General features: G+C 53.5%; 1 protein-coding gene across 3 annotated transcripts in view; it reads left to right on the plus strand.

Annotated features, from left to right (window-relative positions):
• Positions 1–17,275, plus strand: part of ARHGEF7 (Rho guanine nucleotide exchange factor 7) — a 105,583-nt gene that overhangs the window by 8,303 nt on the left and 80,005 nt on the right. The gene's annotated exons all lie outside the window — the stretch shown is intronic.

The raw sequence follows: 17,275 nt of genomic DNA on the forward strand, positions 1-17,275 counted from the left end.
TCTGCAGGAAGCCTGGTCTCAGCCATGACAAGCTGCTGGAGAGGTGTCTGTGTGCAGGACTGTGATCACGTGTAGCACCGATGAATTTAGGACGGCTCAGTTGTGCTTTGAGGGTGGACTTCCTCTCCTCTTAGGCCAGACCTCAACACGGGGACTGATGAATTGGGCCTGTATGAAGGTAGACTGCCAGAAAACTTGCGGGAATGTTCAAGAACAATAGAGGATGTCCGGGCCTTTGGGACTCCTTTTCCTTCTCTGTGAGATCTAGGTTTCAAGAGCATCCCTAGGTCTTGGGACCTGTCTGTGTGGTCCTCTGAGAGGCAGAGGATGGGATACTGTAATATTTCTACATCAGTTTATCGTGTTGATAACGTTTGCTTGTTGCTCTCAAAAGGCACTTGTTTTTAAAACGCTGGTGGTTTCAGGACACCTGGGTGGCTCAGTTGGGCGTCCGACTTCAGCTCAGATCATGATCTCCTGGTTCGTGGGTTTGAGCACCATATTGGGCTCACTGCTGTCAGGGTGGCGCCTGCTTCGGATCCTCTGTTTTCCTCTCTCCGCCCCTCCTCTGCATTCTCACTGTCTTTCTAACAAACATGAAAAAAAAATCTTTAAAATTCTAGCTATTTCGTCCTTTCATAGCTGTCCGGTTTTGTCAGACCTTCTTCTCAGAGCTTTTTCATGCTTTGAAGAAACTTTTAAGGTGCTTCTGTAAGAAGGGTAGCCTGGAGATTTTCCAGACATGTGGCCAGGCCAGTTCAGACATGGTGCTTTTGGAATGAGGCCCTGCTTGGTTGAGTAGGACCTGCAGGATCATGGCACAGCATTAGATGGCCTGTTCCCTTTCACTTGGTGACTTCACTTGGGTCTGAAGACTGGTTCCAATCTGTAGAGTACCATTCGTTACCTGCATCCTTGGGAAATGTATCGCAGACACTGTGTCGTGTGCCACAAAGTTCTGTTGCTGGCCCAGTTCTAGGCTGCAAGAACCCACTGCTGACCGTCCTAAGCTGAGGGGAGAATTGGTCCTAGAAGTTACTTCTGGTAGCCTTCTGGTTACTTTTTCCAGAACAGGAAATGCTGCTTATGTAAGTTTTTAAAAAATAGGTTATGTTTTTTTCATGGTCAGTAAAACTAATTTGTTAATTATAGTCTTCTGTGTTACACTAAATCCATCAAATGAAGTGAGACATTCCTGTTTCTGCCAAAGGGAGAGATCATTTGAGCCCTTAGGTCTCTTAACAGAAGTTTTGGTTTTAGTGAGTACATAGCTGTTCAGTAAAATTGATCTCTGGTTCTTGCACTTTGTGAGACAGTGTAGCATGTTGGTTTTCTCTTGCTGCGAAACCAGTTACCACAGATGGAGTGGCTGAAAACAACGCTGTTTACCACCTCTGTTTAGCATTGAGGCTACTGGTCTGGGGAGCTTGGCAGGGCTCTGTGCTCAGGGTCTCACGGACCAGGTGGTGGATGACGGGGCTCTTAGCGGGGACCTCGAGGGGGAACGTTGGTTTCCAAACTCCTGAGGTGGTTGGCAGAATTCACTTCTTAGTGGTTGGGACCGAAGGCCCGGTTTCCTGGTGCCATTGGCTGGTGTCGCTCTTTGGTCCTGGGGCCTCTCCGGTCCCAGCCGTGGGCCTTTGTCTTCAAAGTGGCATCAGTTCACTTGTGTCCGGTCTTGCTGCACACACACCTCTGACTTCTCCCTGCTCCGATGGCAGGAAGCTGCTGGCAAAGGGCTAGATTGCACCCACCCAGCCAGTCTCCCTTTGAATTTGCTCAGGGTCAACCCTGAGGGACCTCTGCAAAACCCTGTCTGCTGTGGCTTGTAACAGCACGCCTGCAATGCCGTCGTGTCACGTTCTGAGCCCTGAGCGGATCGAGAACAGGACTGTGGTATCTGGCGAGCAGGGTGTAATCCTGGTGCTGCACCGATAGTGGTGGCCCCAGTCTCCTTTCCCACCTTTAGCCGAGCCGGACGAAACAAACTGGGGGAGAAGGGACCAGCAGCCCCCGACCCCAGTTGTGCTCAGGGTTAATTGAAATGGTGTGCCGGGGGTGACCAAGCATCCTCTCTCAGTGCTGGGGGCTCTTTGTGCTGATGTGCACACGATAGGGACAGGCACTGGCACCGGGGGGGGGGGGGGGGGAGGAGGACCGAAGGCGGCAGGAAGATGGTCGTGCCTCTGGGACGGAAGAGCAGGTCTCGGCGTGGCAGGACGGTGGGGGCTTAGTCCTGTAACGTTCTAGCCTCCAGCACTCCTGGTAAGGTCCCCGGTTTTCTGACTGAGCCGACACGCTTGTGCTCTGCATGGTTGGCTCCTTCTGCAGTCAGGTATGTCCATGTCGCTTGTGCCACAGCCTGGACCCAGGTGGGCCCGCTCCTCCCCGGGAGGCCCAGCCAGGCGTGCAGTGGTAACCGGTTGTCGTGCGAGGGCGCTGTCCAGTCTAGAGGAAGGAGTGTGGAGGAAGCCAGGGGCATGTTGTCAGCTTGCGTCTGGCTGCCCTCTATCCGTGGCAGGCCCGTACACAGCCTGATTTGCTCTCCGTTCCTTGATCCTCATGTGCTGCTGCCCGGGGGGTGGCCCGGGGGCCTCCGGCCTGTCCTCTGTCCTGACCGTGGCACTGCCCTGCTGAAACCACCCCTGTACATGCCCCCCCTTACTCAGATGGTCACGTCCAGGAGCTTTACTGTATGGGTGGGACTTCTTGTGACTTGACCCTTGTCCACTTCTGTCCTTGCCCCTGCTCTTGGACTTCCTGTCCCAGGCATGTCAAGTTCCTGGAGATGTCCGGAGTACTACGCTCATCAAAGTAGTAGTGTGAGTACTATGCTCACAAAGCGTGTGTGCTGTGCTAGGCGCTGTGCGAGTGGCTTCACGTGTTAACGTTGAAACCTTGTGACGACTCCCTTGAGCTGAGACCCTGAGCTGGAGAGGTTGAGGAATACGGCCACAGTCACTCGGCTATGAGTGTTGGGGCCAGGTTCAAGCAGGGTGTCCCCGGAGGGGGTCCTTCCTGTGCCCCATTCTGTCTGTGCTCGGAGCCCCCCGTGGCCTCTGCCCCCCATCTGCACGTCTCCTCCACCATCCCGGTCCCTGCCATTTCCCTCTGTGGCACGTTCAACGCCGTGTCCTTGCTCGGACTGTGGACTCCTCAGCCTGCTTCTAAGCTTGAGTTTTTGGTGTCTGTCACTTACGAGGCACGGAGTAGATGTTGGTTGACTTGGTAAAAACACCCGAGGTGCCCTCGCTAGCCTGCTGGTGAAGGGGCTCGGCATGTCTGTAGAGCCCCGTCTGGTGTCTCTGCTCGCCCTTCTCCCCACCCCTGTTCACACCTTCACTGTTCCTTCCGGTCCAGTCACTCCTTCAATTTTTGTTTTCTTCCCTTCAGGGCCTGGCTTCCCTGAAGGACTTATGGCTGAGGTGTAACTGAAAAGGGAGCCCCCTTTTCTCCGTCAGCAGTGGCTGCCTGTCCTGGTGGTGAGGGTCGGCCTGAGGGGCCAGGTGGCCAGCTGTGCGTGCACAGGAGCACAGTAGGGGCTGCCTGGGGCCCCGGTGGCTCTGCTCTTCAGGGGAGGCTCTTAGGCATATCGACCACACAGACTTCTAGAATCAGAAAGGACCTGGAGCTGGGGTGCCAGGTGGGGCCGGGAGAACACGATGTGTGTGGCTCAGTCGGTTGAGTGTTTCCGACTCTTGATTTTGGCTCAGGTCATGATCCCGCGGTGATGAGATCCAGCCCTGCGTTGGGCTCCGAGCGGAGTGTGGAGTCTGCTTGGGATTCTCTCTCTCCCTCTGTCCCTTCCCGTCTGTCTGTCTCTCTCACTTAAGGAAAAAAGAAAAAAGGGCTTGAAACTGGTTAGAAACTTGTATTGGGCGAGCATGTGTAGCTGTGCTCTGAGGAGCTGTGCAGGTGTCCTGTGGAGAGCAGCAGACCAGTGCTAGAGCCCTGTGTGGGGTCCAGACTGGTCTCTGCCCCTATATGGAGATAGGAATTGTCCTCAGCCCCTCACTGGGGAGACCCTAGGAGGGTGCAGGTAAGGGTGGGCAGGTGCATATTGAAGAAACCCACGTAACTCTTGACCTTTTGTTCCCTAATCTAAAAAGGGCCCAGATTCCTGTTGCAGGCTGGTCCTTGTCCTTGGGTGACTTTGGAGACGGGTCAGGTAGAATCACTGATGGAGCGGAGGCAGGTTGGGTTGGACATGCGTTCTGGATGCGTGTGGCGTGTAGGCAGGGCTGTGCCGGCTGAGGAGGGGGGCAGGCCTGCCCTGTGCTGGGACCCCCAGCCTGTGGTGCGCTTGCATCTGTCCCTCTGGTGCTGGACCGGGGCGGGGCGGGGGGGGGGGGCGCGGCTTGTGTGGGCCAGCCCGGCCGACCGCACGCCTGGCCGGGGGTCGCTGGCAAGGCTCTCCCCCAGCCTCCGGTGCATCCTCATGGCCTTGCGCAGTGGGGAAAGGGTTTCTGGGTAGGAGCCCTGGGTAGGGTTCCTGGGTAGGAGTGTATTCTCCTGAACAGCACTAGGCTGCACGTGTGTTCTTTCTGCTTTGCGGTTGAATAGGATGGTCAGTGTTGGCCAGTTGAAGGGGAAGTGCTTTATTGAAGGACTATCTTTTATTCTCCAGTAAGGCTTCTTGGTTAAAAATGTCAGGACTGATGAGTGGGAGCGGCATGAATCTAGAGCTTGAGCACGTACAGTCTGCAGAATCCTGAGTGCTCTCTTTGCCCAGAAAAGATGCTGGTCACTTAGCGTGGTGCCTTCCCACCTCTGTCCTTTTTCCCACCTTGTTTGAGGCTTCTCAGGATGTCTTAGTCCTCACTTCTCTACTTGGGCTTTAAAAACCAGCAGAATCCCCGCTGGCCGCCTGGGAAGGGGAGACCTTTTCCTGGCAGGTAGTTGCCCGAAGCAGTTTGCGTCCCTGAGGAGTTCCTGTAGGTCCTGGGAACCAGCGAGAGGGCCAGTTCCCAGTGAGTGATGACCAAGCAAAACAAAGTCCGAGGCCTCTCAGGCCACATTTGGATGTGAAATCTGCCCTTCGTATGTTTTTGTAAAAAATAGTTTTCTAACCAGAATATGTATTTCCAATCTATTTGATATTAGTCTGCATTGGGTGTTTTCTCGGGTAGTTGAGGGAAACTCACTGGTCTGTACTTGAAGTGCTAGGACAGGACATGCTGTGGCTCTTCCCACCTTCCTCCAGGCTGAGGGGGGTGCGTCCCCTTCCATCCCTTCAGGGAGGACTTGTAGGTTAGAACGGATGGGGTCCCCTTGGGTTGCAGAGTTGTGGAGCTTTTAAAACATTCCAGAGTCCCCCTGGAGAGCCTGACTTAATTAGTTTGGTTTTTAAAGCTGACCCAGTTGGGTCCCTCAAATTAGGGTTTGGTGAGGTGGGGAGAATTGTGGCAGTTTCCCTCAAACTTACAGAAAGGCCAAGGATCCTGCCCAGCTTAGGACAGGCACAGTGGGAAGTGTACTTTCCTCAGGCCTTCTTCTGGCAGAAGCAGCCAGTCGGCTGAGCTGGGGCGGGGGTTTTTGAGGCAGCGACTGAGATCCTGAAGTGACACGGGGCTGATCTGGTCTGTGGATGGTGAGGGAATGCTTTCATTTTCTACTTAAAAGATGCGGGGGGGTAGTGTTGGGGAGCTCAAACAAACCTCCTGACCTGCCCCTTGCCCTTTTCTTGGAAAAACTTAAGCTAACACATTAGAAGGTAGTGTGACATCCTGTGCCGTCACTTAGGTCACCATACAGACACTTTGCCGCCTGGCTCTGAGTGTTCAGATATTCTCTAGCCACTTAAACCACGTGGTAGGCCTCCACATGCCTGCCTCTGAACACCCCGTATGTACGTCTTTAAGATGAGAATATTCTTCCTTAGTTTCCCCACACCGTTCTTCTACCTTTCACATTTATTAGGACTCTTATGTTTTTGGGGAGTCCAGCGTTGTTAACCCCGTAGAGTCTGGTTCAGGTTAGACATTTTAGGTAAGAATTCTACACACTGATGATCTATATTTCCATGGGTCCTATCAGAAGTGCTTCATGTTGACACTTCATACCGCTGGCACGGAGTTCCATCCCTTGGCTAAGGTGACATCCGCCAGGTCTCTGCATTGTAAAGGTGGTCTTTGTCTTTGTGCTTAGTACATAATCTGTGGGGTGGTGCCCCACAGCCTTTCATCTGATGCACTTAGCATCCTGTGATGACCCTTCCTGAATTGATTGGTGTCGTGGTGGTAGCTGCGTGGTACTGGGGCCTTTTGGTGCACACTGCCTTTGAGATCTTGATTCTGGGCAAGAACGTTTGGCGGTGGTGTTTGGCATGTAAGTTAGAAAGTTGTGTGTGTTTTGGCCGGTGGAAGAGCTTACCTGTGTTTTCAAGAATCTGTGTGAAGGTCATATGGTGTCCTTTGTGAACCTGGCCATTCACTTCTGAGCTCTGTTTACCTTTTGTGCCAGCTTTCCATTGTCCATCCAGCAAATATTAGTCCCCGACTCTTGCTGACGCCGGGAGCTGCATTTCATCCACGTGGGCCTCAGGAGCATATAGGAAAAAGTTAAGAGGAAGGAAGGAGTACAGATACAACATTTGTGTATGAGGAGAAATGGTAGAAATGCAGAGAGGTGGAAATAAGTTCTTAGAGTTGTGTACCAGCGGCTTCGTAGCAATACTGACTACTTGCCGTGTGGCCCCTCGGTGCCGAGTCAGCCACAAGGCGGTGCTGTGAGGGGGGCGCGGGGAGCCCCGGTCCAGGGAAGGGAGACCAAGATGGGGAGTGGGTCCACGAGATGTCCGGTGTCTAATGTTTACCAAGGGGCAGTGCTGGTATTTGACTCCAGGTTTAGGGAGAGTCCACACCTTGTAAGTTTAGAATAACCGGTCTGCTGCAGCAAGGGCACCGGGTCAGTGCAGTTAGTTGGATGCCCCATGAAAGGGAAGAGGAGAGGTGCATTTTGAGGTGCGGTGCGATGCAGTGTCTTGTTGGTAAATGTGTTCACGTAGAGACCAGCAGCCTGTACCATGCAGCTGAGGGGAGGATTTACATGTGACTTAGCAAGTTTACCTGCAGAATCTTTGTGTTCTGTGTGTCCCCCGTCATGATGGGTATGACGTGTAACTCCCTGAAGCCTTTCAGCGTAGTGAAGGATTTATAACCTAGGAAGGACTTTGAACCAGTGATCATTAGCAACTTTATTTAAAGCTTGAGTAAATGCTGTCCTAGCTGCATTTGCTAATTCTTTCAGTGTGAGGTTATTAAATTGCATGTTTATTATGTGGGTTTTGTGTTTGTATACTGGTTGTAATGTAAAACAAAGCGTGCGTGTCTGTTCTGGATCATCATCGGGAGTCTCACTACCGTCAGTCAGATGTCCTATTTCGAGGACCAGGCAAGGCTGCTTAGGGGCTGGGAAGCAGGTGTGGAGGTTTCACAACTGCCCCGGCTCTGACCTGTCTTCACCCTGACGAGACCTGGAAACTTCCCATCTTCTGAGATGAAACTTAACGTCTTCAGGGTGTCTTTGAGCATCTCGTTGGGCTCATAGTGGGGTAGCAGGGAACGTCCCGTGATGGGGCAGCATTCCCGGGGAGCCTGCTGTAACACCGCTGGGGTAGAAGGGGATCCTTTGACCATTTATTGGATAGGACAGGTTCAAAGATCTTGAAGAGCAAGTTTGTATTTCATTGCAAGTGGAGAATGGGGAAGTGTTTCTCCAGGTGGTGGTCAGTCTGCACACAGTTGATGAGGACCTTCTGGAACCCTGCTTTGCCCTGGGGAAAATATCCATGCACAACATGTGTCTCTGGAGCCTCAGCCATGTGTGGCAAGTAGGGTGGAAGCATGCAGGTGGGATGAAAAATCCAGGGCTGAGGCTGGAGTCCTGCTGGAGTGGAGCACATGGGGTTGGGGTGCGGAGAGAGATGCTTCACGTGGCCAGACTTGAGAAGGTGAGTGGGCGGATACCTGGGCGGGTAAAGCCAGCAGCTCCCTGGTTGGCCTTGGTTGAGCTGAACCAACAAAACATCGTGGATTTGATGAGCTGTCCCGAATAGGAATTGAAAGAGAATCTGAATTGTGGCATTTGGGGTCTTCCTTCCTTGGGATATGTCATACCCTTGAACTTGAGGGGAACGTTTCAGTGTGGAAGATTATAATAGGCACAGACAGGTACCCAAGCATTTTAGCATTTTTGGAAAGCTGCTGCTTTTGGTGGTGGTTGCTTTTGTTTGTTTGTTTGTTTTTTAAGCAGTTGGGCCCAGCCCTCAGGACTCTCAGCATAGCCCTGCCAAGGTTAGACCTGAGACCAGGAGGCTGTAGACTGCTCTAGGGAGGCATTGTGCCAGCAGTCACGTTGTAGTCCTGTTATGTCATTGTGTGCCTGCTAACAGGCTCTGTTAAATGTACGTACCTTGAAATAACACTGACCTGAACGTCTGTCTGGGCATGTGGACGGCATCTATTCAAGTCTCCTGTCAGGTACCAAGTACTGTCTATCTTCTCTGCTCACTCAAAACTGGAACTGCTTGTCTACTGAGAGTTCTGTCTGTACAGGGTTGAGCAGTTTAGAGAGTACTTTCTCAGTTTGTCGTGATAGCTAATTGTCACGAAGACCTTTGGATTTTCACCTTTAAAAGTCCTGATCCGCTTCTGTGGTCCCACCGTGGCTCCCTTCCTTTGGATCCCCGAGAATGGGATGGATTTAGTGCGCTTGTCCTGCCTCCCAGCTCCTTGAAACATCTCTGTATCTTGGTTTTCACTAATTGCATTGTCTAGTAATTCTTAGTTTTTCAGTACTTTTACACATTTAAATGCTGTACCAGAAACCTGTATTTCTTTTTTTTTTTTTCTTTTAAACAGTTTATTCGTTTTGAGTGGGAGGGGTAGAGAGAGGGAGACACAGAATCCGAAGCAGGCTCCAGGCTCTGAGCTGTCAGCACAGAGCCCAACGCGGGGCTCAATCCCATGGACCGTGAGATCATGTCCTGAGCCAAAGTTGGACACTTAACCAACTGAGCCACCCAGGTGCCCCAAGAAACCTGTATTTCTTGATCTTTCCTCTTGGAGCTCACCCCTGTGTGGAAGAGGAGGAACCCACAGTGTGACTCCATGGGGCTTGGGGGGCAGACTGGATGAGGGGCACTTTGTGATGGCCGTGAGTGGTGGGATTGGCCGTGTTCCCCCTCGGTATTCGGTGGGCAGGGCTAGTGTCTAGAAATTTCCTTTTTGCTGTGCTGCCCCTTTCTTGGTACTCCAGCCAGAGAGGACAAGCTTTTTCTGGGGCTGTTTTTGTATTTTTTTTTGGTGCATCTGGGCTGCATCTGAAGCAAAACAAAACAAAAACCCCCACAGAACCCAGACAACCCTCTGCTGTGCTTCTTGGGCCCTGAGGCCTGTAGCCAGGCTGCTGCTCCCGGTCTGAGTTCTGTTCGCCTCTGTTCTGTATGTAACGTCCAGGGCTTTTAAAAAGCTGGACTTTGCGGTTCCTGTTCTATGAATAAAGGCCCCATAGCTGACATGAATGCACAGCTGTGTAGGTGAGACGAGAGGGGCCCTGTAAGGGGCGAGGCTGGGAATAGGTGTGGGAAATCTGGGGGGAAGGGTCTGGATGCTCTCCCTGAGCAGGGTAGAGGGATGAGCCTTCTCTGTACCCCAGTTCCCGTGTCTCACTCCAGCTAGAGGGCGACCCCTGCTTGAAGTTTATGGTGGGGCTCTTAGGGTATTTCATTTTAGGTAGAATTGTCTCCTTTTTTGTCTTCTGTGTCTGTTAGTGGGTCCAGTAGTACCTGGACTTAGTGACTTGTTAGGGATCTGGTGTAGGCAGCCAGCTTTCCTTACGGGCAGAGGTCTGAGTGCTTGGCCTCCTCCTGGAGAAGCGCTGCTTCCTATCCTCCTGCTGGAGCAGTCACCGAGGTGCTCCTGGGTCCCCTTAGAAGTATGGCCCATCCTTTCCTGTGCTGTGGAATCCCCTGAGGCCTTGCTTAGATTGCTCATGGCCCCTGCCCCCTGCCCCATTTAGCGCTGCAGTAAATTCCTTCTTTATTACTTAAAGCCTCTTTTGTCATTTTCAGTGGAACTTTGGGAGAGATGAGAGGTAGTTCGCATTTGCACTTTCCCAGCTTTTTTTTTTTTTTTAATATATATTTTTTAATGTCTGTTTATCTTTGAGAGAGAGACACACACAGAGTGTGAGCAGCAGAGGGGCAGAGAGAGAGGGAGACACGGAATCTGAAGCAGGCTCCAGGCTCTGAGCTGTCAGCATACAGCCCGATGCGGGGCTCAAACTCATGAGCTGTGAGATCATGACCTGAGCTGAAGTCGGATGCTTAACCGACTGAGCCACCCAGGCACCCTTGCACTTTACCATCTTTGAGATGTTTCTCATAGTTTGACTTTTGTAACTATTCATGCTAACTTTTAAAGTTAATGCAGTGTACTTGTTACCTTCCTGGCTCTAAACGTTAGCACCTAACTTATTTGAGCCCTTCTGCCCAGACCCCTGTTTGACACCGGAGGGCTGCTCTTTTCAGACTCACCCCATTGGCATTGCAGACAGCCTGGGGGCCTGCTGCAGGCTGGTGGGGCGCTGTGTTTGTGCATGGGTGTCTGAGCCCACTGCCCCGCTTGCTGTGGACCCCCTTGTACGCCTGCAGGAGAACGCAGTGGTTCACCGGCTTCCTGTCTTGTTCTCCCGGACCATCACACCGTCGTCCTGGGGGCCGGGTCTTCTTTGTAAAATAAGGTTGGCGTGAAGTCTTGAGCACAGCGCCCAGAGGCCTCTGTGGATGCTGGAGCCTCCCTCCCTGCCTGGTGGGGCTTCGGCCTCTCTGCTGCTTTCTGTTTGTGGAGGCTGAAGGCCGGCTGGTGCTTTCTTTGCTCCGGTGGTCTTCCCCACTTCTCAGCGTTTTATCACTCCCAACCCCCCCCCCCCGTCCCCCGCTGCCCCTTCCTGTAGACCACCTAAAACATGGGGCTGGGGTTTCTTTTGATCTGGGTTGTCCCTGCCCTTGTTCGTATGTGGGTGTTGATACAGTCAAATGCACAGCGTTGAATATGCTTTAATTCTCATTTTAAAGTGGAAAGTTGTTTGGGGGCACACCGGGTGACTGGTAGGTATTGATAGAAGCCATCGCCAAGCTAGTTTTATCCCTGGAGTGGAGGAGTAGGCAGGACTAAGAACAAACCTGCAGAAGCCAAGGGGGCGAAATCACTGCAGAGTCCTGTTCCTCCCGTGTCCCCATCAGTATGGACCATTTGCAGTAAACTGAAATAGCAGGACTTCAAGACTCCTTTCTACTCCTCTTGCCACAAAATCCAATTTCTCTTGACAATGTGATAGGACAAAATTATATTTTTAACTTGGCGAACTACACTCCAGAACCGTGCCAAAAGTAAGTTTCTTGCGTCAGAAATAGCTTCCCCATAAACTCCCTGGAGGAGCTGACCTGGCTCCTTGCATTTGGAACATTAAAGCTACAAGAGTTGAACGTGCTTGGCTGGCCTTCCCTTGTGGGGGTCTCTCCTTTAGCCCTGAGATGGTAGAATGTCCGTACGTTCCCTGTGATTTTCTTGTCGCATGTACCCAGGGTGTCCTCAGCCAGGGGCATAACTTAGGCATGCGTTCTCTTCAGTGGCTGTGGTTGGTGGTCTGCAGTCAGTGGGTGGTCATCGAGCCCCGGGGAATGTGCAGAGGGCAGCCGAGGCAGCCCACAGATCTCCACTACCCTGTTTCTCAGATTCTGTGTAGCCCCAGTGCTGTAGGGGGTCCCCACCCTGCACACTGGGGTCGTGCACAAGATGCTGGGAGGATGTGTGTGTCACCTTGGCTCCCAGGGCCGCTCTGCCTCTCTGGCTGTGGGGTTGTGACCGGTGGCTCGGGGCCAGCCATTTGCTGCTGGGATGGCAGGCTCGTTGCTGTTGCCTGGGGCTGCGTAACCTCAGTAGGAGTAATGTTCCTGAAACTGCAGGCCATGCCGGAGACAGTAGACAAAAAGATGGCCCAGAACTGATGACTTCTGCACTGTGGCTCTTACTTTTTCAACTTGTTACCTGAACAGTGCTGTTTCGTTTAAGCCGGTTCGGATTTTATTTCTAGTCGAAAGATTTGACTGACGGGGTCTTTGTTATATGATGAGTGACACCATCAACTTAGTGCTGTGGTTTGCTTTTCTATTTTATTGTGTGGGAGATGTTCTGATTTCCAGTATTATCAGTGACATTTGGAAGTCAGGGTGAAGCAAGGCCCCCATTGTGAGCTGGGCAGTGCGGGGGGGGGGTGGTGGGGAGAGCCTTTCAGGCCTTACTGCGTTAGGCATCCTTTAGTTACATTTTTTGGGAACCCTGTCCCACTTCGTTGTGAGGTGTGTCTGCACTCCACAGAATGCGGAGTGACATTCTGTGACAGCTGAGCCATCCAGGGAAGAGGTGTGGGCACCTGATTTGAGGGGAGAGGTGTACGTGCGTTGGGACTCCCGTGGCGGTGGACATGGTGCTGGGGTTCAAGCGCCATGCTCACACTTCTGGGCACTCGTTTCTCAAGTTGGGGCCGGGGCCCCTTCCCTCTAGTGGGCCGCACAGGGGCCTCCTTAGGGACAGCATGGCATGCAGGTCTGCAGTCCTGAGTCGCAGGCACTGTGCTGGGCTTCCTGTCGAGTGCCCACGTCGCTGCTGTGAGGACTTGAGCACATGGCTGTGGTGGGCAGCCTGGTTGAGACCCAGCCCTGGGGATGCTTTCAGGCCGCCTCCGAGAGACCAGAGCTGTGTCCCCCGGTGGAGCCGCTGGGAACTGCTGACACCCCAGGACCTGCGAGGTAGGTTGTCCAGGGCCCTGAGGCTGAGGGACCTGTTACTTAGATGCCGAGCGGCGGTCTAGGCGGTGGAGGTTGAAGGTGGTGAAGCCCTCTGTCGCTCTGCTGGCCCTGCCTACCTTCTGGCTCCTAGGGTACCTGGTGTAGGGTGGCGGACCAGTCGAGGGTGTGTGAGAAAGATCGAGTGCTTGCAGGGCCAGCCTGTGAACACATGGTGTCTTTTCTTCTTGGAGGCTACGTGAAGTCGTCGCTCCCGAGCAGTTACGTGACGACTGCATCCAGAGTTTGGGAAGGAAGGGAAAACCTCGTTTGCTCTGCAATAAGAAGTGCTTTGTGGGGAACAGTTTTTCCTGTTTTGAATAGCTGAGGGTTGTTTTATCCAGCGAAGAGGTTTTAACTTTGACCCTTTAGTGTTAACTTGGCCTGAGTCTAAATGACCTGTTTCACTTCATGTCTTCTTTGTTTTTCTTTTTTTTTTTTTTTTCAAAGATGTACTCTGTCCCCTTCAAGAATCCCTTCTGTTGTGGAAAATGTGGCATGTGGGTGTATTGCCAGTTCTTGCCAGATGCTGTCATTCAGCCCCCACGTCTCCGAGACTCTGAAGCCCAGAGGTTTATCCTCCTGGCTGCGTGTTAGCTACGGATAGGGTGTTGCTGTGCTCTCAGGGTCATCTTGATGCTGCAGTTCCGGCCTGGGCCTGCCTGTCTCCTTCAGATGGGTGGATACCCCCAAAGGCTCCTACAGCTTCTGCTCAGGGCTGGCATGCATCATCCTGCTCGGAGCTGGTGCGCGTGGGTGCGTGGACCGAGCCCATGGGGAGGCGTGGCAGGGGGTGGGGAGCGGATGCTGGCGCTAACTGACCAGCTGCGGTGAATTGGAGTTAGACCAAAAAGTCGGAAAATGGTGTGATGAATGGGACGGTTCTAGATCGGGTCCGCATCTGCTCTTAGAACTTGTGCCTTGGAAACCCGTTTACTTCAGAGCAGTCTTCTGTTGCTTAAGGCTTTCCTGAGAACCACGGCGGCTTCTCCTCATGCAGCCCTCCTCTGTCAGGTTGAGGTTCGTGCGTTCGGGGAGCTCTCGTTGGGGGGGGGGGGGGCGTGGCAGGGGTGTCACCCTCCTGTTACTGCCCTGCCGGGTGGATGCTGGTGATGTCTGCTTCACTTGTGTGGCACAGCCCCGTCTTCCTGTATAGGTGAGTCTTCCTGATTTCTGGTGTGTGTTCAGGAGCTAAACTTGGTAGTGTATGTGACCATGTAAGTCAAAATAGAAGACGTTAAGAGGACTAGAGGAAGTTCGGGCTGGGAGGGTGAACCTGGCCAGATCGCCCTGTCTTTGGTGGTATGTGTTAGCCCTTCTGGTGACATCACGGGCAGGATTTCTGGGGTTAGTGGTCGGGGGGTGGGGTGGGTGCTCTGAGGGGTTGGTTTGTCTGGGCCTCTGCTGGGCGGGCGGCCTCTCAGGCCTGACCGTGACCTCCTGACACAGATGGTGCGCCCTCCTCCCTCTGCTGTTGGTTTAGAGCTGAGGGGCTCCACATCTGTGAACACGCATGCTTGTCCCTCCTTTTGAAAAAACCCCTCCTGACCTCTTGGAGCAGGTGCTGGTGGAATGGGGCTTTGCCCTGCCTCCACCTGTCCTGAGCCATGTGATTCTCTTGCCCACTGGTGGGCTGGGGTCCTGCTGACTTCTCCTTTCCCGTGTCCCGTCATCCACCTGGAACCTGGTGCAGGGGCGTGGCTCTGGTGCAGGGGAGCACCCTAACCCTCCTCTGTGGCCTCGTAACTCCTTCCCCTGCTTTCCTCCTTCAGCCTTCACGAGGTGTCCTGGGAAGGCTGGCTCTCTTGACCCTGGTTCTCCTTTCCTTCCAGTTGATGGTCCTCCTCTAAGTGGTGTCCTGTGTCGGGGGGCGGGGGCGGGAGGGCCTTGCAGGTTGGCCAGTGGCGTTTCTTTCCCTCCTCAGGTGGGGAAGCTGGCTCCAGGGCCATGCAGTGACCTTCCACAGGGGCCCTCGGCAGGCCTGTGCTCCTGTGCCGGCCCTCCGTGCCCTTCCTCCTGGTTTGGACTGGACGCTCCTAGGTGTGGGGGGCCACAGGGCCTGGTTGGTCTGAGGTGGCCCCGGTGTACATGTGTTGTCCCGAACTGACTTCCCCTCGAGCTCCTGTTTGTGCAGAGCGACTGGCGTGGTGGTTGTTTGTGTCCTGCAGACACTGCCGCTCCCCGCCTTGTGCCTCGCTCTCTGTCCACTCCCCACCTCATGTCTCGCTTGTGCTGCTTTGTTCAGAGCTCTTCCGCTCAGCCTTCCCTTTCTTTCAAGGTTCTCTGCAGGTTGTACCTTGTTTAGGGACACCTGGGACTGGCCGGAGTTGTAAAGAAACAGCCTGGAGACTTCCTTGGTAGCTTTTGGTGTCCCCTGGCATAGCCGTGTGCTCTTTTGTTGAGTTTAACCCCGTGTGGGCGCCCCCCCAGTGGAGATGGGGGGGCGGGTCCCACCAGAGGACCTGAGAGCCTGGTTCTGCCCTGCTGGTGCTGCTGGCCCCTGTGGCTGGCCTGTCTGTGATGTCCTGTGCTGCCTGCCTTGGGGTGGGGATGCTATTTATGCTGATACTTTCAGGAGGATTCCAGCAGTGCCCTGCTTTGGCCGAATCGAGGAGAATGATGTATTTGGGGGTAGAATCTTTTTGGTATTTGGCATTTTTCCCTGCTAAAGGAGGAGATGATTATCTTAATTATCCTTATCTAATGAAATAGTTTCATTTACTGCTTTTTTTGGTGGAGAAAACTGCAGCCTCCTTCCTTGATGTGGTGGTGGTTGGTAGATGTGTGGTCCCATGTGAGCTCATAATGGGGGCTGCAGCCAGAAGGGAGCCCCAGGTTTCTTGGGGCATCTGGCAGGTGCCCAGTTGGGGACCCGAGGTGTAGAGGAGAGCCGTGTTTAGCGATGCTGCTGCCTCGGTGGACCCAAGTCCAGGCTGGGGAGGGTGGGCCCTCTTCAGACTGCATAGTGTGTCAGCAGGTTCTTAGAAGTCCCTTCTGGGCTGGGGAGGCGGGACTCCCGGACCCAGAGCCTCGATTTAATATCCTTTCCTTTCTGTTGCAAGGAGGTCTGTTTCCCCAGGCAGGACCTTTCGCTGGGGTGCTGTGGTGGCCTTATTGGGCGGCACTCCCCTGCTGCCGAGGGCATCTGTCTGCTCTGCGTGAGCCCTGCTAACAGCAGCTGCCCTTGAGGCTCACGCTGCCTGCACCCCTCCCAGTCTTGGCCTCCCGTGCTGCTTGGAGTTTGCGATTGTTTCCCACTGTGTTAAGAATGGGCTCAGGTGAAGCTGACCGTGGTTTCCCCTCCTGAGAGTTGACCGTGTGACAAGGCAGTGGATAGTTCAGTGTTGGGCAGACCGCACAGGGAATGGCCATTCTGCGGAAGTGTTCCCACATAGTGCTAGCCATCCGGGGCCAGCGAGGGCGGGGAGCCGGGCAGCAGGTACACCAGAGCCTTGAGCAGACCCGCGTGCAGGCTGCGGGGCCGCCCTTCCTCTTGCGTGCTGGTGTATTTCCCCCATGAGCCTTGGGGTGCCGCGGTGTCCACACTGTCAGGGTGGACAGGTGAGTGGGAGGGAGGGCTGGGCTGTCAGAAGCAGCAGCTTCAGGGGTGGGAGTTTTGGGTGGGAACCTGAGCACTTTGATGGAGTAGGGTCCTTCAGGATGCAGAGAGGTGCAGTGTCGCGCTCCAGGGCGCGTGGTGTGGATGCCTGTACTCCCTTCTCTGGTCCCGTGAGGCCTCTGCTTCTGTGTACCCCCCAGGCATCGAGAAAGCTTTTTTCTTGGTAACTGTGTTTTAGAAAACCGTTTTCTATGGTAGAATGTGGTTATTGATGGGTCAGTATTACAGGAAACCTGAAGCTTGGTGAGCAAGACTTCAGTTCTTAAAATCTGTTCCTTCTCCAACATGTGAGACATTTGCATGTTGCTTTCTGTCCTTGTCAGTATGTTTTTCCTTCCCATTTTAAGGATGAGAAAGCAGAAGCCTGGGAGGGCTTCCGTACATTGTGAGGCTATAACAAGCGGGGGCAGCCTCCACGCAGGAAAGGGCCGGCTGCTCAGGGCTCTGGCTCCTTGGACAGTGCTGTGTTGTCACTTGGAACACGCTGCTCACCTCTGTCCTGCTCTCTTTGGGGGTCGTGTTTGCTCCCTGTCACTATAGTATTGTTGCTTTTGATTAGTAAAATACTAAATATCAACAAATTTAGTATTTTGAGGGGGGAACAGGACCATTTTACTTCAAGAATATTGGATTCTGCTGTATACATTTAATTCACGTAAATGCGAAAGTGAGGGTGAGTGTTTGGGGATCTGCTTTTCCAATATCTCTGGGCCACAGAGTGGTCCCTCCTCACTGTGAGTTTGGTTTTGGTCCGGAGTGGAGCCCTCCTGGGGAGAGGATTCACACCTTCCTTGTCCCTCCAGGGCTTT

This window comes from Panthera uncia, assembly GCF_023721935.1.
Source record: "Panthera uncia isolate 11264 chromosome A1 unlocalized genomic scaffold, Puncia_PCG_1.0 HiC_scaffold_16, whole genome shotgun sequence".
Lineage (NCBI taxonomy): Eukaryota > Metazoa > Chordata > Mammalia > Carnivora > Felidae > Panthera > Panthera uncia.